We start from the raw sequence: 26,242 nt of genomic DNA, 5'->3' as shown, positions 1-26,242 counted from the left end.
AACACAAATAAGGCAATTGGTTTTGCTTAGTGGAGAAGATGGTGTCAGGAGAAGCTTACAAATAGAATAGGGTATTTTTTGGAGGTCTTTAAAGACTGACTAGGAGCCTGCCAAGCTGGAAAGAAAGAAGCATATCAAATGAAGGGAACAGGAGGACCAAAGACACAGGTATAAAAATAGGAATTGTGGAGAAATGATCAGCCTGTATAGTGGTTCTCAAAATTAAGTGTTCATCGGACTGCTGGGTCCAATTCTCAGAGCTTTGAATTCAGTAGGACTGGGTAAGACCAAGTATTTGCATTTATAATGAGTTCTCAGGTGATGCTGATCCTTCCTGTCCAAAGACCACACTTTGTTGAGAGCCTTGTTCTACAGAGAAAGATCATCTGGAAACCCACCCACCCCACCCCCGCCGCCCCGGCCACAGCGTGTGTGTATATGAGAGGCATGCCAAAGCCTGCAAGACTTACACCACAATAAAATTCCCGGAAGAGACGAGGATTTCTTCTTTTCCTGCAAGGAATGGAGGTTAAATTTCACTGTTGGTTTTGGGAGCAATTCATGCTGAAGCTGGCCAGTGGGAGGAAGAAGAGAAACCACAACTCAGGACTGAAATGAGGGCACCTGGGATTTTATTGCATTTCTGCCCCATCAGTGCCCCTATTCACGCGCCAGTGAGGGCCTGTGGCTACAGGAGTTGAAGCACACTGGCTCTTTTGTCTTTGGGTCCAGTTGGCTCGGAGGATGGCATTTTTTTCAGAATTCTTCCTCCCATTTTTGTCCTGTGCCTGCTGACCAGAGGTGAGTTTCTGTGTTTGTCACCCACGTGCTCTGTTGACCACCGACAGCCTTGAGGGGTGGAGTGGCTGAGTGTCAGGATGCTCTCACAGGCAGAGAACCGAGAGGATGCCAGAATGTCAGGCTCAGCTGCATGGAGGTGGGACAGATGGCATCTTTATGAAATTCTTCCCTTTGCTCCACTTCTAATTCATTACCATGCTTTGCTTCTCTCATTTTCCAGCGTGGAAAAACCTAGGTTGTATCTGCCCTTCCTCTCCAACCTCTTCAGATAGGCTGAGTAGCCCTGATAGGCCTGCCTCCATTGCTAGAATCACTCTCTCTCAACTCCTGACCTATGCAGGCCAGATACCAGCCAATCTGGAGATTGTATTTGTCTAATAATTCAGGAACATGAGGCACCTAGCTCCACATCCCTGCTTTTTTTTTTTTTTTTTAATAGTTTGCTTTGCCAATGGATAGCCAACAGCTCTGTGTGTGACATTCCTGCCTGAGGCCCTTCCAAACCCCAACATTGCTGCCAGGACGGGCAGAGAGGAGTGGGAATCCCCAGTTAGAGAATGAGAAAGGAAACAAGATTGTGTTGTTCAGATTCTGTGTGTTAGCTTTGTTTACAGTTCTCATTGCAGTTCCCCATTACTCTATTGCAGTCTTCTAGGAAACTTGAAATCAACTTAGTCCACTTAGTTACTGGCCTATGTGGTGCTGGAGATGATGCTCAGTTTTCACTTCAGAATTTTCATTTTCTTGTTGTTGGCGACAGGAAGGAGGAGAATGAGATGATGGTCTAGATAGCAAATATGATCTGGAACCAGTGAATCTGGTGCCAAGGGTGTCGCTGGAGGCCTGTGTTCCTCTTCTTTGCCTGGGGGTGGGAGCTTTATTATCAGAGTTACTGATGAGACTCTGGCCTCTTTTCCAGAGATGAAGTCTTTTTGTTATCATGTCTATTGTTCCCCACAAATACCCAATTAGGGAAGATTGCCTCCACAGAGGAGGCTGATTAAATTCACAGATTTATTGCAAAACCACTTGGGGAGTTGTGGAAAATGAGTTTCACTGCTGAACTTTTGCGTTAAAAAAGGAAAAAGAAAATCAAGCTGCAAGCCTGCGCCTTGGATGATCCATCTCTTGCAGATCATAAAACATCCACAACCCTGAGTGTACTTTACTCTTCTCCAGAGGGGGTCCAGATGCTTCTTCCAGGCTCACAGCACCTCCCCAGGGGAGATGAGGTGATGGCTTCTGTGTCCATGGGACACAAGGGGAAGCGGACGCAGGCCTGCTGCCCCGGTAGGGTCCAGAGAGGAAACTGCTTTGCAAATCTTGCAACCCGCTTGAACAGGCAGTTCTTGTTCCTCACTGGGCCTCAGAAAGTTCCTGTTAGTAGGCATGATGAAAGTGAAATCTGATTTTCCACAGAAATGAGGGCAGCACAGAGGAGATCTTCCTGACCCCTAACATGATGCCCCACATGTAACAGAAATAGCCACAAGTACCACTTTAAAACTGTTCAGTTTCTAACGAGAACCCACCTATCCAACCTAAGTCTTCAGTTTGCTTATTTAAGGCAGCTTTTCCCACACTGTTTTCTGCAGAACATTAACCTCACTGGATGCGCTGGAATAGGAGGTTTTATGACAGAAAAACAGGGCAACACTGCATGCTATGTGCCCTTTAATTCATACTCCTTATTGACATATTAAAAATAACTGCCAACTGTTTTAATTCGATGTCTGTCTGAGCCAAGCATTACCAAGCACTTTGATATTTTATCTTAGCAAGTCTTTAAAAGATAATCTTCTGAGATACATACTAATTTATCCCATCTACACATGAGGAAAGTGAGGTTTGAAGTGTCACCGGTTAAAGGTAAACGAGGAGCCAGATTTCAAATCCACTCTCATATTTGAGTTTATACTCAACCCCTGAGCTTTTCTCCTTCTCCTCACCCTTCCCCCACCTCTCAACTAACTTATCTCACAGTTATTAAGATCCCAATGGTGCAATCACTTTCCCACTAACTATATAGATGTTTTCTCACATTGATTTTTTTCATGATTACTTTTTTACACAATTGAGACCATTCTTAACTGAATTAGTTGGTCATCTTTTGTTGGTAACTTTAATATTTATTCACGTCACCATACTGAGCTGGCTTGGTATCATTTTGGATATTATCTTCCCTAACATCAAGCTTCTGTGCACCAGTCTCATTTGGCCTTTGTCTAACTGCTTCCTTGCACACTTTAGTGGATTTTCATCTGTATCTTTGACAGTTTATGGATAAACAAAGATGTAAAAGAGACAGGATGTGTCTAAGTTTATTTATCCTGCCTTTGGCAAAGGAGTCTTTGTCTGCAAAATGAAAGTGGTTAGAAAGCAAAAGTAGGATAAAAGAAAAAAAAAAAGAGGATGCCCACAGTATAGATGTAGTAAGCTCTCGTGTTGTATGGGATTGGGATTTCTTGCACCATTAGGACCTTAACCACTATGAGATAAGTTATTGGTGGCGGGGAGGGGGGAGTGGTGAGAAGGAGAGACAGAAAATGCTGCTCTGCCCTTCAATTTCATCCGAAAGAAATTGTCCATTAATCCTGGGATCTGGGTTGTTCGCTAACCACCTCTCCAAAGCATGCATTTGCTCAGGAAATGGGCTTTCAGAGAGAAGGGAAGGATGTGAGTTATTAGCTAAGACCCTATCTCTCAGCAGGGGCAGAGTCAAGAGGTAGCAGAAGTGATATTCTTGGTTCCATAAGATTGCACAGGGTACCTAATCTGCTCCATCACACTCAGTCTCTATTAAGTCGGCTTCCTCCACTGTGTTCTCTGAGAGCTCTCACGTGACAGGGATACCCTCCCTTTACCCTCTTTCTCAGTCAGAAATAATTTCATAAGCATCTACTCTGTACTCAGCGTTTCCTTGATACACAGGCCAGTTGCCTGATGTGGCTTGGCTGTTTCATGAAGTTTTCTTTGTTGTTGAAACTGTGCTTAATGCTCTCCCTGGATTATCTGTTTCCATATCCAGAACAGTCTTACAAGAGTCTATTATTAGCTGTGATTTACAAAAGAAAAAACAGACATAGAGAGCAGAAATGACTTGTTAAAAAACACACAGCTAAGCAAGGGGTGGAGCAGGGATGCTTGTTCCACTTCCTTAAATTCTAAAGCCTGTACATTTTATGACTGTCAAATAGCAGAAAAGTGAATAGGAACTCCGCCACTGCTGTTCTCGTGAACAAAGTGGATTCTATTGAGGAGATGTAAGTAAAGAAGAGAATTGCTTGGTCAAATAAAAACGAATGTCATTGCTTGGTTAAATAAAAACAAATATTACTGCTAATCAGGTGAGAAGGATCTCTAATACTGCTGGGGGTGGGGGGGAAAGTCAGGAAATAATTTATTTTCAAAAAAACACTAATTACACACATATAAATTCTTCTGAGTAAAAATGCCAAGAATACTACTGTTGTCTGCAGCCTAAATAGACCTTCTCTAGTTTGGCTGGCACTGAAATATTAGAATTTGATCTTCATTCCTCCAGTCTTGAAAAAAAAAGACTGCAATGTCATCGTTCTGTAATAATTAATTCTTTCAAATAACACATAGAGTAAGTCCACTTATAAAAACTTTGGTGAGTAGTAGTAATCTCTTAGGTTTATAAAAATGCCATTGAAGGATAAATAAGAGGTAGGGACAACTTTACTCTTGTAGCCTGAAAGCTTTAAATATTAAGCAGAAATTATTTAGCAATTAAAAAAAATGAGCTCTCAGGCCACAAAAAGACATGGAGGAAACTTAAATGCATATTGCTAAGTGAAATACACCTATTAGAAAAGTCCACATACTTTGTGAATGATCCCCACTATATGACATTCTGTGAAAGATGAAACTGTGGGGGCAGTAAAAAGATCTGTGGTTGTCAGGGATTGGAGAGGAGAGAGGGTGGAATGGTCAGAGCACAGAGCGTTTTTAGGGCACTAAAACAACTCTGTCTGATATTGTAATGGTGAATACATGTCTTTATGCATGTCAAAACCCACAGAATGTACATTGTAAAGAGTAAACCCTAATGTAAGCTATGGATTTTTGGTGATGATAATGTTGTAATCTTGGCTCATCAATTACAGCCAAGATACCACACTAGATACCAAGATAGCCAAGATACCACACTAACACACTAATGCAAGGTGTGAATAGGGGAAACTGGGTTGGAGAGAGCAGAGTGAGGGAGCAGATGGTAATTCTACTTTGGATTCACTTTTTCTGTAAATCTAAAACTGCTTTTTAAAAAACTTAATTTTTTAAAGCAGGCGAATATCATGCTGTTTTTTAGCATCATAGCATCTCTGTAGATGATAGTCCCTTTTGGGGAATAAAAATAATCCCCTTGATGCATAATAGCAACACAGTGTTCGGATTGTGACAACCAAGGGATATGTGAAAGGTCAATTAAACGTCTCTTTGGATTGGAAAGACAAGGGGGACTTTGTGTCACAACAGTCCTCATCCCATGGAACCGTGGAGATGGCAGGAGATAAAACAATACTCTTTATCACCAGCAGATTAACTAGCAGGGGCATATTCTTTCTATTTATCCTATAGGATCCTAAAGACAATTGGCCTTTTGTCCTTACACCTGCTGCAGGGTAACGGAGCCCTTGACTGAGACCTAGTGGGGTTTACCTAAGGCCATGCAGTTCAGATTTCTTGTGTGTGTCTCTGGCAGGACATCCCATTTCCTAATATGCCTTCCAGCAAAGGAACTTCGAGATGGAGCCCTCAGCATTCAGAGGAAAATAAGCTGGTCTACGGTTACTTGAGAAGAATAGTAGAATATAGAAATCTGTGCTGGAGAGCAATGCAATAATTGTGTGGCATGTTCTGGCTAGGAGCTTCTAGCCAGAACATCTTGCTCTTTCCTGGTCCTTAGGTTCTAACTCAGCACCAGGCGCAGAGGGAAGGCTCTATAGAGGTGAGGCTTTGCTGGATGAATGAACCTCCAAAACTTTGCTGAAGAAAAGGAAACAGCAAAATGATTCATTAACATTAACACCTCATTTTTTTCAGCTCTTTCACTACAGTGTCCAGATAAATATCTGTGGGCATGTTTGTGTGTGGATGACTTTCTGCATTCTAAATCCTTGTTTGGAATGGGATCTGTTGAGTTTTTTGACTGCCTTCTTTTGAGAACAAGACTCCAGTCTTCTTTGCGGCAACCAGCCTTCAGCTTATTCTTAGTGTGTGAAATTTGAATATTTCTCTTGGCTTGAGAAAATGGTCTGTGGCCTGTGCCCAGTCAGTCAGAGTGTTGTTTCCCTTGGCCTCAGTAAATCCAAAGACAGGCACATAAGTCAAGCTGGACCCCTAAGATTCCTACCTGGGATTTTGCTGGCATGATTGGAAAGAAGTGCTGTTTACCTGCTGGGGTTGAGAAATTGGCAAAACCCAAGGCTAGAGTTACTGGTGGATTAAGGAGCCACCACTTGGGGAAAGTCTCATTGAAAATAAAGCCAGAATAGAAGAAAACTTGAGGTGAAAGATGGCCAAAGAACAAGTCATGGTGGAAATGTTTGAGTAACTTGAACCTGAAGCTTGGAGTCAACACTTTTCCTGGACCCTTCAATGAAGTGGGCTCTAAATTCCCTGGATTTCAACCACCTTATCACCAATTAAAATTCACTGATAGATTCATTGGGGGATGGGAGCTTTATTATCAATACCATGTATTGAAATTGTGAGTCTTTAGTTTCATATGTCCATGTCCTTCAGATTAGAATGGAGTAGGAAAATCCTATCTGGGAGATGTACTCTCCAGAGCCTCCATCACTTCCCTCCACCTAATCAGACTGCCAGATGGAAAAAGATAACATCTGAAAGGAAGAGCCCTTGAAATACCTCTTCCACATCCTAACAAAAGGAAGAATCCTCCTTTGTTAAACATCTCCTTTCACCATAAACTCTTTTAGTGGTTTAGCAAAAGTTGGCACGTGGCAGAGTTCTCCTGAACAGATTGAGACATCAGAGACTGGGCCCTTGGCCATGCCTGGAACACGTTCTGAAGACATGGCCCATGTCCCCTCTCCCCCTCATTCAATGTGCCATTAACACTAGGAGTACAATTCAAGAGCTAAGGCAGCTTGGACTTGAAAAATAACCTTGCAGTTCATGGATGGGTTTGAAGGATAAATAGGAATACTCTGTAGCTCTTCGCTCCACTCTGGCCATGATATAATAAAAAGTAACATCTCTTGAGTGCTTCTGTACCCAAGCATGGTTTTAAATTCTCTTCTTGCATTATCCCTTGTAACCCTCATCTACTGCAACCCTATGTGATAGATTGATCATACTCACCTTTTCACATTTGAAGAAATGGAACCGAGAAAACTTACAGAATAAGCCTGGGATCACTGAGGAAAATTTAACCCAAGTAGTAAGACCCAGGTTCTCAATCACAACACATTATGTTGTGTTAAAGAATAAAAACAGTGCCTGGACCATGGCTTTAGAAATAGTGGGAATGAATGTTATGACCAGAAGGAAGCTATTGTGTAACCTGATAGAAAAACTGAGACTGAAGGAGATAAGCGACTTCCCGAAACTCACATAGTAAGTTAAAGAATCAGGCACTGACATCCAGCCCTGATGCCCAGGTTCTGTTGGAATGCACACCTGTCCTTCTAGGACGTGTACACTGCACCAAATATCAAGTTACTCAACAGACAGCGGTTGTTAAAATTCTAAAGTATGTCCAGACCAGTGAGCAAGTTGTACCACCCTGAGGCTGTTTCCCTCTCCCCTCAAGACTCCTGGACCTCCCCTGCAATTCAGTAATTAAAGGGTTAATGTCTGTCTCTGTGACTGGCCTTCATTCTCATTAGCCACCTCACTCCCTCAGTTAGGTAAGTTTTTGTTTAAGATTTTTTTCTTTTCCGATGTGGACCAGTTTTAAAGTCTTTGTATTGAATTTCTTAACAGTTGTTTCTGTTTTATGTTTTAGTTTTTTGACCATGAGACATTTAGTATCTTAGCTCCCCATCCAGGGAACGAACCCACACCCCTACAGTGTAGATCAAACCTACATTGGAAGGTGAATTCTTAACCACTGGACTGCCAGGGAAGTCCCTGTTAAGTAGTTTTTGTTTTTTCTTTTCTGGGCATCAATTTATTTATTTTTTTAATTAATTTATTTTAATTAGAGGATAATTGCTTTACAATATTGTGATGCTTTTTTCCATACATCAACATGAATCAGCCATGGGTATACATGTGTCCCCCCGCCTTCTGAACCCCCATCCCACATCCCTCCCCACCTATCCCTCTGTATTGTCCCAGAGCACCAACTTTGGGTGCCCTGCTTTATGCATCAAGCTAACATGTGCCTTTCATGAGCACAGAAACAATCACACAAGCTGTTATCCCTCCACATAATGGGAGCTTCATAGCTGAACTGCAGGTGACATTTGGGATAACATTGCTATCTCAAATATGAGATGTGAAAGTGTTAGTCACTCAGTCATGTCTGACTCTGTGACTCCGTGGACTGTGGCCTGCCAAGCGCTCCTGTCCATGGAATTCTCCAGGCAAGAATAGTGGAGTCGGTTGCCATTCACTCCAGAGAATCTCTCCAACCCAGGGATCAAAACCAGGTCTCCTGCATTACAGGTGGATTCTTTACTATCTGAGCCTAAGAGCTAATCATGCCAAGTGTGCCTCAGACAGAATGCAGGGTTCAGAAAGAAGAAAGCTCTGCTGCAGCATTTGGAGTCTCTGTAGAGGTCTTTTCATACCCTTCTAAGTGTTTGTTAAGAGAAAACCTCCCTGTAGAGATGAGGCATTCAGGGCATCTGAATTGTCAGAGGCAAGAAGAGTCTTAACCCCCTCTCTCACTTCCCTTGTTTCTTTTTGGATTGACAGGGGCATCCCTCAAGTCACAGGAGCTCCACTGACAAACAAATGGGAAATACCAGGAAAGCAACGCTTGCCAGCTGCAAAGATGTCAGGCTCAGACTCCTTTTGAAGTTAATAGGAGGTAAGCTGTTCTTTCTCACCCTTCTCACCAGTAGAGATGAAGAAATAAATTGTTAATGGAAGGGAGACTCTGATGCACAGACTGCCCAGCTGGAGTCAACCATTGTGCACTGCTAGCCAGTCTAAAAACCATCTAGGTCTCAGTGACCTGCCTCCATGAGATGATGGTTTGCAGAAGACTCACTCAGGCCATTTAAATATCCACACCCCTGATATGCCTTCACAGGATTTGCAGATCACCAAGTAATTATTAAATATTAATTGATATGCATCCAACAACATTCTTTTATGGGCCAGAAATTTACTTCAGTGGTAGCCACAACTTCCTTGTGTAATGTTTGAAGCAAAAGATATTACAGTGGCTGATAGCAAACACAGAAAAAGCCAGAAAACTCCTCAGCTCATCTGCTGATCTCCTTCTCATTTTCTGAATGTTTGTTTATATATTGTTTTGTATTCCAGGCTCTTTCCCCAGACTAAGTTGGCGTTCCATTAGCACCTTATGGTTTCCTTTTTGTAGCATTTATTACTTTTATGATGATTTACTTAATGCCTGTCTTCCCTATTAGACCCATAATACCCATGAGAATTGATTGCATTACTCTTACTCACAGATCCCCAGGAACTGGAAAGGTGTTACGTGTTATAGTGACTATTTACTGACTAATGAATGAACACTGCAGGACTTTGACACCAAGTCCTCACTATTTATTCAGTTCAGTTCAGTTCAATCACTCAGTCGTGTCCGACTCTTTGTGACCCCATGAATCGCAGCACTCCAGGCCTCCCTGTCCATCACCAACTCCCGGAGTTTACTCAAACTCATGTCCATCGGGTCGGTGATGCCATCCAGCCATCTCATCCTCTGTCGTCCCCTTTTCCTCCTGCCCCCAATCCCTCCTAGCATCAGGGTCTTTTCCAATAAGTCAGCTGTTCCCATGAGGTGGCCAAAGTACTGGAGTTTCAGCTTCAAGGAGGGGGCCTTTTCTTATTGAAGTTGATTTACAATGTTGTGTTCATTTCTGATACATAGCAAAGTGATTCAGGTATACATATATATAAACACATTCTTTTTTAAAAATTCTTTTCCTTTATGATTTATCATAGGATACTGAATATAGTTCTCTGTGCTATACAGTAGGTCCTTGTTGGTTAATCCATTTTCAATATAGCAGTGTGTACATGTCCATCCCAAACTCCCTAACTAGCCCTTTCCCCCATCCTTCCCCTTGACAACCATAAGCTAGTCCTCGAAGTCTGGTGGTTTTATAAGTTCATTTGTATTGTGTCTTTTTAGATTCCACATATAAGGGATGTCATATGATATTTCTCCTTCTCTGACTTACTTTACTCAGTATGACACTCTCTAGGTCCATCCATGTTGCTGCAAATGGCATTATTTCATTGTCTTTTATGGCTGAGTAGTATTGTATTGTGTGTATGTGTATATGTGTGTGTGTATCACTTCTTTATCCATTCATCTGTTGATGGACATTTAGGCCCCCAAAAGGAGGGGGACTCTTACCCATTATTAGAATATGTGGGAAAGGCAGTTTAAAAAGAAATAAAGTCATCCTTGTGTCCATCAAGTTCTTCAGCTTTACCAGTTTGCAAAACACTTTCCAGTGTGTCTTGTTTTTCTACTCCCTTTTTGAGGGAGAAGGTTACATTTCTTATTGTCTTAACAAACCTTGTTCTATTTTAAAGAAAATTCTTGAGAGCTTGTAAATGCAGATGCACACAATTAACACTGTACTTTATAAGTATTCATTATTATTTGTTAATCTTTGAGATAGTAAAACCAAAATAAACGAGTGAACCAAAACTCTGTCACAAAAGAACAGATTGAATCTTATGAAGGATATTTGATGGGCGCTCAAAGAAATCAGAAAACTGCCTTGTTACTACCATGGTATGTTTTGTTAATAACTGATGTCCTTAACACAGAATGTTTGCATTAGTCTAGAGTGTAGAACATTGGATTTTCAAGGGCCAATTTTAAAGATTTCTTAATCCTGGATCAATCACAAAGTGAACTTTAAAATAAAAATTGATTTCATTACCTCAGGTGAATTATACATCTGTTGACTTAAACATTAAAAAATCCTCACAAGACTATTTTTTTTCTCTTCCTATTTCTTGAAGTTCATTCTCTCTTAGCCCATGAGTTAAGGAAACCTTCATTCCATGTACTGTAATCTGAGCATAACTTAATTTTCTGCAAACTGGGGTCCACAGACTAGTAGGAAATGATTTACCTTTTATTGGGGTTCTGTGAATTCCCTCTGAAATGTGTAAAGGGATGAAAGCATGCACTGAATCGTGCAGATGAACATTTTTAAATGAAATATGGCCACACGGTGTCCATATCTGGAGGTTTTAAAATGTATTGCAAGTTCTCTCACACGCCTCCCTTAAAAAGAAGATTCTGATTTTCCTTCCTTTGGATGCAGGAAGGACTTAGTGACTTGCTTCTGACAAGCAGAATGAGGTAAGGTGGTCTTACCTGACTCCCAAGGCTAGGTTGGGAAGGGCAGTATGGCTTCCGCCTGGCATCTGTCTTGGGGCATGCACCTGGGAAAACAGTGAGGCGCCATTTAAGAAATACAGCTTTCCCGAGTGGGACCTAATTACAGTTAAAAGCTTTTGCACAGCAAAAGTGAAACAGAGTGAAAAGAAAACCCTCAGAATGGGAGAAAACGATAGCAAATGAAACAACTGACAAAGGATTCACTTTCAAAATATACAAGCAACTCATACAACTCAATACTAGAAAAACAAATAACCCAATCAAGAGTGGGCAAAAGACCTAAACAGACATTTCTCCAAAGAGGACATACAGATGTCTGATAAACACATGAAAAGATGCTCAACATTGTTCATTATTAGAGAAATGCATATCAAAACTACAATGAGATATCACTCACACCAGTCAGAATGGCCATCATCAAAAAATCTACAAACAACAAGTGCTGAAGAGGGTGTGGAGAAAAGGGAACCCTCCTGCACTGCTGGTGGGAATGAAAATTGATACAGCCACTGTGGAAGACAGTATGGATATTCCTTAAAAAACTAGGAATAAAAACACCGTATGACCCAGCAATACCACTTTTAGGCATACACCCTGAGGAAGTCAAAACTGAAAAAGATGCATGTACCCCAGTATTCATTGCAGCACCTCTTACAATAGCTAGAATACAATAGCTGGAAGCAACCTAGATGTCCGTCAACAGATGAATGGGTAAAGAAACAGTGGTACATATATGCAATGGAATATTACTCAGCCCTAAAAAGGAACACATCTGAGTCAGTTCTAATGAGGTGGATGAACCTAGAGCCTATTATACTGAGTGAAGTAAGTCAGAAAGAGAAAAACAAATATCAAATATTAATGCATATATATGGAATCTAGAAAGATGGTACTGATGAACGTATTTGTGGGGCAGCAGTGGAGATGCAGATGTGAAGAACAGACTTTACGGACAAGGACAGGGTGGGGGGAGGAAGGAAAGGTGAGATGAATAGAGAGAGTAGCATGGACGCAGATACACTGCCACGTGTGAAGTAGATGGCCAGTGGGAATTTGCCATATGACTCGGGGAACTGAACCTGGGGCTTCATAGCAACCTAGAGGGGTAGGAGGTGGGAGGGAGGTTCTGGAGGGAGGGGACATACATACACCTGTGGCTAATGCATGGCGATGTAGGGCAGAAATCAAGCCAATATTGTAAAGCAGTTATCCTTCAATTAAAAATAAGTTTAAAAAAACAGAAAAAAGAAATGTGACTTTCCTAAAGCCATTGTACCCCAGAGATCCAGTGAAGATATTTCAGGGGCTGGTAGAGGAGCCCCAGCTATTTGTCTTCCCAGCCCAGCTACTGGGTATGCACGTGATTAAGACTTCCAACTTCAGCCACCATCTAACTACAACCTCACGAAATACCCACTAAGTCAGGACTACACAGCTGAGCCCCTGCTGGGTTCCTGACCTAAAGAACCCATGAGAGGGAAATGATGATTGCTGTTGTGAGCCAGTGAGTTTTGTGGTGTTTGTTACAAAGCAAAATATAACTACTCGGTGTCTTTCTTTGCAGGTGGCTTTGTGATACAAGGGAAACATGCATCTATTAGAGAGAAGGAGAGCATAGAGGCAGACGTAATAGATGCACGTCAAGTGAAGGGTGAAGTAGTGCACATGGAAGGAAGCGACAGGGAAATTGCTCATCACCCCCAATTTGATGTTTGAGGCGGGTTGAACTCAAAGGAGTCTTTGTTAGGTCAATATCAGACTTGTGTCGCAAGCAGTTACTGGGCTTGCAGACAGAACAAGCTCAGCAATTCCATTTAACAAACGTAATAATTTTAACTGCATTGGCTTGGCTTGGCTTTTATTTTTTCCTCTGATTCTATTTGACTTTACATCTGCTCACATCTAGCTTTATATGTATACATTTTAGTAGTATTATAATAAAGTCATTGAAAATACCAGAGAACCACAATGTTTCTTTCAAAGGAATTTTAAATTTGAGAATAAATGAGGGAGGAGTATCAGGAAGGCATGTGACACACTTTCATCTCATTAGCTGTTGCCAAATGAAGTAATACCTACTACTGTATACCCTGTAACATTCTTCACAATTGTCCATACATGTAACACTTCAACTGGAAGGTTAGTGTATCTGCCTGTAAGTCTCCCAGTTTAAGTCATGTTTCAAATGCCTCTTAGTTATGGTGATGTTTTTAGTCCTTATTTCTTAGTATGCATTACCTGACTTTTTTGGTCAGCAATCACTCTTCTGTTTGTCCATTTCAGCTTGAAAACTGCCACCTGTCTTTGTAGTGCCCTTGAACTCCCCACCTTAAATTTTTGAGTAGGGAACTTAAATGACATTCTAACCCAGACCACAGTGAATGAGTTCACTTAGCAACTCAGCTTTGTAATTTTTCTAAATTCTTTTGACTGTTCTTACATGGTTTTCCATATTTCAGTAAAGCTAAGTTGTCATAATTGAAGATGTTCCATTATTTATGATTCAACATAACAAAGACTGGCAGTTAAACTATGACACAGCACTTTATCAATAAAACTTGTTTTGTATTGATTTGAAAGTGTTCTTTAATAAACAGAGCTCGTTAGACGTATATTTTTATCGGACATTACTGTTGTGCATGTATAAAATGGAAAGCGTAAACAAAACAAAAATGGGAGGAGAGGAGATCTTTCCTAGAACTTCCCATTCAGAGTCTGGCTCTTCTGAATCACTTTGCAGATGAGCGTCCTTAGGGATATTCTGTGATGTCATCCTCCATGTCAATGAGAACATTGATGATGTAGCATTTCCAAAAAGAATGTTTCATTATTGGTTCTGGAATTTTCTTCTAAGCTACTCTGATCCTTTCTAGACATTTTGATATGTATGTGCAAGTAAAATCAAGGCCTCACATTTAAGTATTTTAAAATGTACATGAGAGAGTCAATGGAGTATGATATTATTATGTTTCCTGTAAACTATGTTAAAATAATCAGCTATCCACAAATTTAAGTATTTTGCAGTGTTTTAGTTATACTCAGGCATCTAGGTCTGATATCAAGTCGTTAGTCTGCAATGGATCATTACTATACATTTACATTGCTTTACTTCATTATCTCCATTTTTTGGAATGCTTAAAGATACTTGAGTTACCGGTTTAAATTCTTTGCATGTGTTAACTCATTAAACCCAAGGAAGTGGCATAATGTCCATTTTATCAACGAAGAAACTAGGATTTAGAGAATTTAAATAATTTGTTCAAAGTCACATTGCTTCTTCAATGGCAAAGCCAGAGTTAGACTCTAATCTCAGTGACAGCAAATTGCATTCTACTAACTGCTTTGTGATATTACATCCACATAAACACACAGCTGCAGTGTGAGAATTGTTAACTAATATTAATGATCCTTATTATGTGCTATGTAAACAGTTTCAACTTCACTGAGCCTTCCCTCTACTTGCACATGAGTATATAAAGTACCCTAAATGTGGATTTTTATTGACTGCTTTCTTTCCGAGGCCAAATATTAACAGTAACCCTTCGGGGACTGATCTAGTGGTAATGGGCCAACATTTCTTACAGCCTGGCAGTGCATCACTCTGTGGCCATCTTGCTTTAAAGATTTCTGAGGGAATTAGCTATAAAATGAACATACTACTGGTCAGTCACTCTTTACATGGATATAGGTCCATGCATACCTATTTTGCCACTGATCAGAAAATGTCATCTTGACAATCATTCTCTAGGAAATTAATGTTGCATGCACCACATGTTTATGACCCACGATATGAAAGGAAAGAGTATGTGCAATTGCTTTATGATGTACCTAAAGCAAAATACTGTTATTAGGCACTGCTCAGTGGAGCCATGCTTAGGTAGTTACCTTGCTTTTATTTTTTTATTTTATTTTATTTATTTATTTATTTATTTTTTTATTAGTTGGAGGCTAATTACTTCACAACACTTCAGTGGGTTTTGTCATACATTGATATGAATCAGCCATAGAGTTACACATATTCCCCATCCCGATCCCCCCTCCCACTTCCCTCTCCACCCGATTCCTCTGGGTCTTCCCAGTGCACCAGGCCCGAGCACTTGTCTCATGCATCCCACCTGGGCTGGTGATCTGTTTCACCATAGATAATATACATGCTGTTCTTTCGAAACATCCCACCCTCACCTTCTCCCACAGAGTTCAAAAGTCTGTTCTGTACTTCTGTGTCTCTTTTTCTGTTTTGCATATAAGGTTATCATTACCATCTTTCTAAATTCCATATATATGTGTTAGTATGCTGTAATGTTCTTTATATTTCTGGCTTACTTCACTCTGTATAAGGGGCTCCAGTTTCATCCATCTCATTAGAACTGATTCAAATGAATTCTTTTTAACAGCTGAGTAATATTCCATGGTGTATATGTACCACAGCTTCCTTATCCATTCATCTGCTGATGAGCATCTAGGTTGCTTCCATGTCCTGGCTATTATATTACCTTGCTTTTAAAAAGAAGAAAAATAATCACAGAGGAACTCTGACCTCATTTTATAATTGGGGAGTCAGTGACAGCAATAGTTAGCCTTGCAAGTAACAAATACAGGAATGACTTAGAAAATAAAGTGAAGCAGCTTTTGTAATGTTAGGTCATGGAGTTAGGAACTTTTATTTAAGCATTCCTCCTTTGAGGTACCTTGAGACAGCATCTTTAACAGCTCTGTCCAGGTGTTTGGAAACCAAAAAGAGGATCTTTGTCTGTCTAGAGTTTGTGAGCCATGCTTTATTGAGAAAAGGTCAGCTTCATGTGAAAAGGTTTGTGAAACCCTGTGAACCAATGCTGAGCCAAATGAGATGCATTGTAAAAGAAGAAAACTGTGCTTTCTCTCATGTTCTTAAGTCTCAGCATCTGGCACCACCATCCTCCCCACTACCTAAAGTCAAAATCATCATTGACTGGCCTCACTTATCTGGTCCTTGTATTTAATAAATTTCTGAGTCCTCTTATTTTCCTTCCTCAATAACTCCCTACTCAGCCTACTTCTATCCTAACTGCCATCACTTCCAGTCACCACCGTGGCCTGCCTGGACAGCTGCATCGACCTCTATAATTTAACTGAGATTTTCTGCTTGTGGTCCTGCTGTTTATGAAGCTAATCATGTGACTTTTTGGCTTAAACTCTTCAATGGTTTCCTGTGGCTCTTGAGATAAGGCCCCAAGTCCACCATGTAGCTCACAAGGCCCCTCATGCTGAGACCCCTGTTGATTTCCGAAGTTCTGTCTCTCTTCTTCCCATGGAGGGCATTGAAAGAATGTAAAATATCCTTTCCTTTCCACAGTTAGATTTTACACCCTCTTAAGATGACTTCCTGTATGACCGGGCTTGTTTCATACCTCCTGCTTTGTGTTCTCTTCCTTCTTTTTGACGATCCTATCCCTTAGTTAGCTCTGTTATAACTACCTGCTTGCTTACCTTCTCTACCAACCATAAATTCATTGAAAGCAGAATCTGGAAACTGTCTCTTGTTCAGAAGTCAGGGCAGTTGTTACCATACTGCATACAACACTGGTACAAAGGATGACTTGAAGCGGTACACAGATGTTCTCATTTAAACTTTTAAAAACTATCCTACTTTTTTTTACATTTATATGCTCTTTATAACAAGTAGTTTGTTTTATTATAAACCTCAGATGCACAGGATTAAATTAACTATAATCTTTATTCTAGGACACAGTAATCAGTGGTCTTTTCATAACCCATTTGTATTTATTTTGTTTGTTATTTTATACCTTAATAAGCATCTCCAAATTCACTGTGCAAAACAGAAGCTAAGATCATCACAAAAGGCAACATCTAGCCGTATGATACATGGGTTCTTCTCTTCTGCATCCTTGTGCTTGACTCTACATACAGTGGTCAGTGTCCTCTCACCTCCTATTTTAATAGCTCACTGTCCTGTATATTTCTGAACTTTATTTTTTTAATATTGTGGAACATATTTAACAATTCAATTTTTAAATATATTCTACTTTTTAAATAAAGTGCATATAATTGCATATCAAAACAGAATAAAAATGTTTTCTTATTGAGATATAATTGATATTTAGCACTGTATTAGTTTAAGTATACAGCATAATGATTCAATACTTGTATGTATTGTTAAATAATCACTGGATAAGTCTAGTTAACATCCACCACTAAACATAGTTGCAAAAATATTTGTGTGATAAGGGTTTTTAAAATCTACTCTCTAGCAATTTTCAGATTTGTAATATAATATTGTTAACTATAATCACCCTGCTATATATCCCTAACCTCATTTTCTTATGTTGCTTGCTTTTAATTTTATGAAAAGCATATCACTCTTTGGCAATACGTGGAGCTTCCTTCATTTAATATCATGTTGTTGAGAGTCCTCTTGTTGCTGCCTGCTGCTGTAGTTCGCCTAGTCTGCCTGCTGCTCTCCGCTGGTGACTGTATCATAGCTCAAGCACCCACTCACCCACCAGCCGCCACGTGAGCAGTCACCACGCTTTTGCCACCGTGAACAGCAGTGCTCTGCGCCTTTGAGTACTTGCCTCCTGTTGGACATGGACAAACATTTCGCTGTAGAACACATATCATAGAGTGTGTGAATCCATAACTTTTAGAGAGAATACCAAACTAGAATTTAATGAAATAGCACCAACTTACCCTCTGACCACTAATGTAAATGACATCCTATGGATCCACATTCTCTCTGTTTCTTGGTACTGTCAGTCTTCTTCATTTTGGCCATTCAGATATCAGGAAAATGGTGTCTTGTGTGATCTTCATTTATATTTCCCTGATGAGTAGTGATATTGAATATTTCTTCATACATCTATTGTATGTATGTGTTTTCTCTTCTGTGAGATATTTACTCCTATTTTCTATCCATTTTTATCTTGGATTGTTTGTGTTACTGGTATGTAGACATTTTTACATATTTTGATAGCAATTCTTTGAAGACTGTGTACTTACCATAAAATATCTTTTTGAAGTTGGTAACTTACCTCTGTAACATCCTTAAGTTATCCTAATGAATAAAAAGTTCTTAAGATAACATACATATGACATTGAATAGCACCAAAGTAGATTTCTGGATAACATGGCAAGGAGTGAAATTACCCAGTTTCGTAACTCATGAAGTGAGTTGTGGTATACACTTTGCTCTGTATTTGTGCTGCTTTTGAACTAGAACTTACTGCTTTGCACATATCCATAAGGTATTAGGCACATCATAGGCATTCAGCCAGAATTTGCTGGAGAAGGGCACAATAATAACATTCACCCTCCAGGTTGATTAAACAAATGGCTTGCTTTTGAAAGAAGAAAAAAGTTTAAAGAAACTAAAGAACAGGACTGATTTCCATGGTGTTTTTGGCAGACTAGTACATGTAGTTAGATAGGTTAAGTTTCCTCTTTTCCAAGACAGTATTTTGGGGACACACTTGTATAGGTGTTTTGTACTGATTCATTTATAGGAGACTTTTGCATATACTGTGAAACTTCTCTTTGGAGCTTATAAAAGGGAAGAAATAAGAAAGAAACACTGATCCTCTTACAAGTCATCCACGACCTCAAATCCCCCACAAGTGGACCCACCTATATTTCTTTATTCTTCCTTAGCTCCCACTCAGGCATAAAGCAGGATGTATCAATATGTACACTTATGATTTGTGCTGATTTCTCATCTTCTTTTTTAACCTACAATACGGTGTCAACCAATCTCTCTGGGCTCTTCCTATGACTACCATCCACCCTTTACTCAGTGTTCCTACCTCCCATGAAGGCCAAGGCAAAGGCAGGATCACATTGATTCTGAGAGATGGGGCAAGGATGTCTGTTTTATACTTACATAGCTTTGCAATATGAAAGTTAAGTAGCATGTTTTTATTTTTAAAGAATGTTATGTTTTACAATACAGAAAACTGCATCTCACGTATATGTAGTATAAGAAATACTATTACTTGTACCCTGGCTACGCATTGCCCAGCTTAAGTATCTGAACTCAGCCAATCTACTGCAACTCCCTGTATCAGCCCCTCACCCCTCATTTATTTATTTATGCAAGAGCATTTATTTAAATGAGTATTACATATCAAGCACTGTTCTGGGCACTACAAAACAGTAAAATAAAAAAAGATAAAAAGTCCTGACTCATGGAGCTTACATTTTATAAAAGAAAACTACTATTTTGAATTTGGGTTTTATTAAATAGATACAGATCTCTCCAAGCAGTATGTTAGTTTATTATCATGCATCCAATTTTCTTCTAAGCCTTGCTTTTTAAACTTCATGTATTTATGCATGAGATCCTACTTTGTCCGTTCTCAATATTTCTGTACTTCTGTTTTGTAAGTACTTCACAGCATATCTATTTTTCTGTTTGTAGATCAGGATTATCTTTAGATTCTTGCTATTACAAACAATTCTGTTATGAAATGGTACCCTAAAACACATATCTTTGTGTCTGGATTCTTTTGCTTAACATGATATTTGTGAGACTCATTTCTGTTGTGCGAAGCAGTAATTCAGTACTACTTATCGTTGCATGGTTTGTTTGGATATGTTTACACCTAATTTGCTTATACTTATTTATTTGAACAATTTGAATTATCTCTAGTATTTGTTTAACATCATATTTATGTATATGTCTTTTGAAGCATATGTTTGAGTTGGGTATTGCTGGCTCATAAGATACTTGTAAGTCTAATTATAGTAGATACAGTCACATAATTATCCAAAGGGAAAATACAATTTGCTCTACCACAGCTATTCTGCTATGTTTCACATTGTGCTTTTAATTTCTATTTGTTTGATGAGTAATGAAAGTGAGCACTTCCATAACAGTTCATTTGTTGTTTAATATCATATTTTATAGAGTACCAGTTCAGCACTTTGACCTATTTTATTCTCTTGAATTGTCTGGCCATTTTTGTTGATTTGAAAAACTATATACAAGAGTATTCCTGAAGGATAGGAATAAAGGATAAGACCAATTGTATGTCATTAAATAGAAGAGGTAATATAGGCACATTTGTCTTATTCTCGCTCAGTGTGAGGTAAAATTCAGTATTTCAATTAAATATATTAGTGTAAGTTTTTACAAATGATTTATTGGAATAACGAAGTTTCTTTTCATTACTGGTTTGCTATAGTTTATCATGAAAGTATATAAACTTTAAGTGCTTTTCATGGAGCTATTGAGTTAATTATGTGCATTTTCTCCTTCATGCTATGATATGTTGATTTGTATTGATTAATTTTTGAATGTTAACCCAAGCATGCATTCCTAGAATAAATTCAGCATTTTTGTAGTGTAGTATCCTTTTTGAATGTTGCTGAATTCAGTATTCTGATACTTTGCTTAGAATTTTTAAAATCTGCTTTCATGTAAAAGGTTGGCCTATGGGTTTACTTTCTTGGAACATGATTGTCAGCTTTTGGTATTAAAGGGTATGCTAGCCTCAAAATCATTTTGGGAAATAACACCTCTTCATTCTTGCGATCTATCTCCCCCTACCCTAATTCTCTTTTCACCTGTGTCTAACTTCTATTAATCCCATTGACTGGGTTCTTAATTTTAGTTGTTACACTTTTTCCATTCTCCAGTTACCACTTGATCCCATTGTTTTACCATTGTATTTCATTAATTAATATTTTTACCTATTCATCCTGATTATTTTAATATCCATGTCTGAATATCTGGATATCCTGTGTGAGTCTATTTTTAATACTTATTATTTGCCCTTGATTATTAGTCATCTCATCTTTTTGTGTGTTTTGATAATTTTTTGTGCTGAGCATTGACTTTGAAAAACTGTGGAAATAGTTTGAAACTCTGAACTGTTCCTTTCATATCAGCAAATTTCTTAATGAGAAACATAATTCAGATTTCAAGGTCCTTTCCTTGGATTTTCACTCTCTCTCCAGTCCTAGAGTTGAAAATTCCTACTGTATTGATATTGTCTTGTCAATGTTTTCAAGATTTTTAAAAAAATATTGAGTTTGTCTAGTTACTCCTAGAGAGAGAATTTTTCTAAAATTTGTTAGTATGCTATTGCCAGAAGGAGCACTGATTATGTTACTGGATTTTAATTTGTGTTTTCTTTATTTCAAAAGAGTTGAACATTTTTTAATAAGCCTATCAGCCAGTAGGTGTTTTCATTTATGCATGTTGCTATTTATTCATTTTTTATGGATCTGTAGAAATTATATTATCATATAGATTTTTATTCTTGTTGTATTTTAAATTCTTTCTCTCTAGTTACAGTTCTTTTTATGCTTAATTTGCTTTGATGAACTTAAGTATTTTTAAGGTAATCATATTCACCAATCTTTTCTTTTTTGAGCCTTTTATCTTATTTAGAAACTCTTTCCCTATATCAGTATTATAAAGATATTCTTCTATATTTTTCTCTAATAATTAAAAATTTTTTCTTTTAACTTTTGTCTTAATCCATGTTCATTTCATGTTTGTGTGTGGAGTTAAGTAAAGATCCAATTTCATTTACTTCCATATGAATAAATATATGTCTATCATATATGTTTTTCATATGTTATAAACATACCATTTTATATTTTATAGTATACCTTTTATTTTTTAATATTTGCTATTTATTTGACTGGGCCAGGTCTTAGTTGGGGCACTCAGGATCTTTAGTTGCAACATGTGAGATTTAGTTCCCTGACCAGGCATGGAACCCAGGCCACCCCTGCATTGGAAACAGAGCCACTAGACAACAAGGGAAGTCCCTATAATATACCTTTTAATGTAACACTGCATAAATATGCCACAGTATGTTTATCCACTCATCTATTGATGGGCATTTAAATTGTTTCCAGTTGTTGCCTGTTACAAATAAGGCAGTTGTAATATTCTTGTCCAGATTTTTTTGTGGACCTAAGTCATAATTTCTCTTAGGTAAATGCCTAGGAATGAAATTGCTGAGTCATAGAGTGTTTAACGTTTTAAAAAAAGCTGCCAAAGTGTTTTCCCAAAAAGAGGTACCATTTACACAACTGTCTGCAATGTATAAGAGTTGCTCCATATCCTCACCAATACTTGAAATTGTTAGAAATTTTAACTGTAGCCATTTTATTGCTGTCCAGTGGTGTCTCATTTGTCTTAACGTGCATTCCCCTGAAGGCTAATATGATGTTAAGTATTTTGTCATGTATTTATTTGCAATGTATCTTCTTTTAGAAAGTACCTTTTCAAGTCTTCATTATGTTTTTTGATTGAATTGTCATCTTATTACTGAGTTTAAAAGGACTGACTCTATTCTGGATTATATATTCTGGATATAAAGCCTCTGTCAGAGGAATGTGTTGATAATATTTTCCTCTAATATGTAGCCTGCCTTTTCATTTTCCTAATGGTGTCCTTTGAAGAGCAAAAAGTTTTAATTTCAATAATGCCTAGTATATCACTTTTTGATTTACATTTAGTCTAAGAGATCTTTTCCTACTCCAAGGTGACAAAAATTTTATCCTGTATTTTATTCTAAAAATACTGTAGTTTTGGCTTACCTTTAGGCTTTAGGATCTATAAATTCTGGTTTATGGCATGAGGTAGACATAATTTATTTTTTAATATGACTGTCCAGTGTTCCCACCATATTTAATGAAAGCAATTTTACTTTTCCATATAATTACCTTGGAACTTTTCCCAAAACTCAGTTTACCATACGTGTGTTAGTTTTTTTCTAGATTGTGTTCTGGTCCATTGATCTATATGTCAGTACTTTTGTTAGTATTGTATTGTTGTGATTATTGGAGCATTATAGTAGGCTTAAAATCAGATAGTGTAACTCTTGCAACTTTATTCCTTTTTTAAATCATTGACTAGGATGTCATTAAATCATAAACAAGTGTGACAGCATTGACATCTTAATGATACTGAATCTACCAATCCATGAGCATGATATAGCTCACCAGCTCTCTTTAAATTTCTCTCAGCAGTGTGTAATAGTTTTCAGTGTAGAGATCCTGCACATCTTTCATGAGGTTTATCCTAGATATTACAGTTATTTTTAATACAATCACTTAACCTTTTTATTTGTAAGATTCCTGTGGCTCAGAGGTTAAAGCATCTGCCTGCAATGCGGGAGACCTGGGTTCAATCCCTGGGTTGGGAAGATCCCCTGGAGAAGGAAATGGCAACCCACTCCAATATTCTTGCCTAGAGAATCCCATGGATGGAGAAGCCTGGTGGGCTACAGTCCACGGGGTCGCAAAGAGTCGGACACGACTGAGCGACTTAACTAACTAACTAACTAACCTTTTTATAATAACTTCTAAATTATTTTATAAGAGTTTTAGATTTATAGAAAAATTATAAAACTAGCACAAAGAGTTTGCATAAACCCCACACCCAGTTTGCCCTATTATTAGCTTCTTATTTTAATATGGTACATTTGTCACAATTAGTAAATCAAGACTGATGCATTATTGTTAACTACAATTTTTGCTTCACTCTGGTTTCCTTAGTTTTGAACTAGTGTCTATTTTCTGTCACAGGATCTCATCCAGGTGCTATATTATATTTAGTTGTCATGTCTCCTTGGACTTCTCTTGGAAATTTACTCTTTACTATGTTCATAACATTATGTTTTCTTTCTTCAAAATGGTTGATGTATTAGATATTCATATGTCAAAAAGTAGAATACATGTATCCTTTCAGACCATGTTTTTCTCTGGGTATATTTCTAGGAGTGGAATTGCAGGGTCATATGATAGCTCTGTTTTTAGTTTTTGAAGGAACTTCCGTACTGTTGTCCATAGTGGCTGTACCAATTTATATTCCCACCAGTAGTGCAGAAGGGTTCCCTTCTCTCCACGCCCTCTCCAGCATTTATTGTTTGTGAATTTTTTTTGATGATAGCCATTTTGACTGATATGACATGATTATCACATTGTAGTTTTGATTTTCATTTCTGTAGTAATCATCAATGCTGAGCATCTTTTCATGTGCCTTTTGGCCATCTTCTTTGGAGAAATGTAGGTCTTCTGCCCATTTTTTGATTGGCTGGTTTTGATGATGTTAAGTTTCATGAGCTGTTTATAAATTTTGGAGACTAATCCCTTGTTGGTCACATCATTTGCAAATATTTTCTCCCAATCTGTGGATTTATTTTTGTTCTGTTTATTGTTTCCTTTGCTGTGCAAATGCTTTTAAATTTCAGTAGGTTCCATTTGTTTATTTTTGTTTTTATTTCCTTTATTCTGAAAGACAGGCTGAAAAAGATATTGCTACAATTTATTGACAGAGAGCATTCTGCCTATGTTTTCCTCTAGGAGATTTATAACGTCCAGTCTCACATTTAGGTCTTTAAACAATTTTGAGCTTATTTTTGTGTGTGGTGTTAAAGAATGATCTAATTTCATATTTTTACATGTATCTGCCCAGTTTCGCCACACCATTTGTTAAAGAGATTGTCTTTCCAACATTGTGCAGATCTTGCCTCCATGTCATAGATTAATTAGCCCTAGGTGTGTGGATCCATTTTTAGACTTTCTATCCTGTTCCCTTGATCTGTATTTCCATTTTTTTGTGCCAGTACCATACTGATTGATGACTATAGCTTTATGGTATCGGCTGAAGTCAGGGAGCCTGAATCCTCCAGCTCTAGTTTTCTTTCTCAAAATTGCTTTCAGTATTTGGAGTCTTTTGTGTCTCCATACAGATTTTAAGATTTTTTTGGTCTAGTTCTGTGAAAAATAGCATTGGTAATTTGATAGGGATTGCATTGAATCTGTAGATTGCCTTGAATAGTATGTAATTGTAATACATACTATCTTTTGTAATATGGTACCTGATCTCACCTAGGTACCATATTATATTTAGTTGTCATGTCTTGTTAGACCCCTCTTGGGAATTTACTTTTTAACTATGTTCATAATATTATGTTTCCTTTCTTCAAAATGGTAGATGTATTAGATACTCATTTGTCACAGAGTGGAGTTGGATGCCTACCTCACACCATGTACTAAAAATGTATCAGTGACATAAACATAAAAGCTAAAGTTACAAAATTTATAGAAGATGACATAGGACTAAATCTCCATGAATTTTAATTTGAAACGTGGACTCGCATATGACTGAGCAACGAGAGAAATAGTAGAGAAACTGGACTTTCATAAAATAAAAGCTTTTGTTCATCAAAAGACATTATCGAGAAAGAGAAAAAAACAACCTACAGAATGGGATTAAGTAATTGCAAATCATGCATTTCATAGGTGTCTATAAAGAACTCTTAAGCTCAACAACAAAAAGATTTTTTTAAAACTTATTTAAAAGTAGGCAAAGGATTTGTACAGACCTTTATCCAAAGAAGTAAAAATGGCCAACAGGCACATAAAAGGATGCTCCACATTGTTAGTCATGAGGGAAAACAAAATTCATAGTGAGGCATTAGTTCACACCCACTGTGATGTCTGTAATGAAATATATAAAAAATAACAAGTGTCAGAAAAATATGGAGAAATTGAAACCCTCATACATTGCTGGTAGGAACATAAAGAGGTTTAGCCAGTTTGGAAAACAGTTTGACAGTTCCTTAAAAAATTAAACATAGAATTACTTTATGAGCCAGTAGTTCCACTCCAAGGTGTATACACAAAAGAACTGAAAAAATACTCAAACAAGTACATGTACACAGAAGTTCATAGCAGCACTATACACAATAGCCAAAAGGTGGAAAGAACCCAAATGTCCATTAGCAGAAATGGACAAACCCAGTGTGATATATATATGTATGTACAACGGAATGTTATTTGGCCTTTAAAAAGAGGCAAGTACAACACAGTTGAACTTTGAAAACATGGTGCTAACTGAAAAAGGCCAGGCACAAAAGGTCA

General features: G+C 38.1%; 1 long non-coding RNA gene across 2 annotated transcripts in view; it reads right to left on the bottom strand.

Annotated features, from left to right (window-relative positions):
- The window catches only part of LOC122424520, a 193,775-nt gene that overhangs the window by 151,176 nt on the left and 16,357 nt on the right, over positions 1–26,242 (bottom strand). For both annotated transcript variants that reach the window (XR_006264457.1, XR_006264456.1), the window contains exon 3: positions 11,339–11,406. This is a non-coding gene — a long non-coding RNA (uncharacterized LOC122424520). The remainder of the gene's footprint in view (positions 1–11,338; positions 11,407–26,242) is intronic.

The sequence above is a fragment of the Cervus canadensis genome, chromosome 22 (genome assembly GCF_019320065.1).
Source record: "Cervus canadensis isolate Bull #8, Minnesota chromosome 22, ASM1932006v1, whole genome shotgun sequence".
In the NCBI taxonomy this organism is placed as follows: Eukaryota; Metazoa; Chordata; class Mammalia; order Artiodactyla; family Cervidae; genus Cervus; species Cervus canadensis.
The sequence above is the reverse complement of the archived record's forward strand: the minus strand, read 5'-3'. Positions and strand labels throughout refer to the sequence as shown.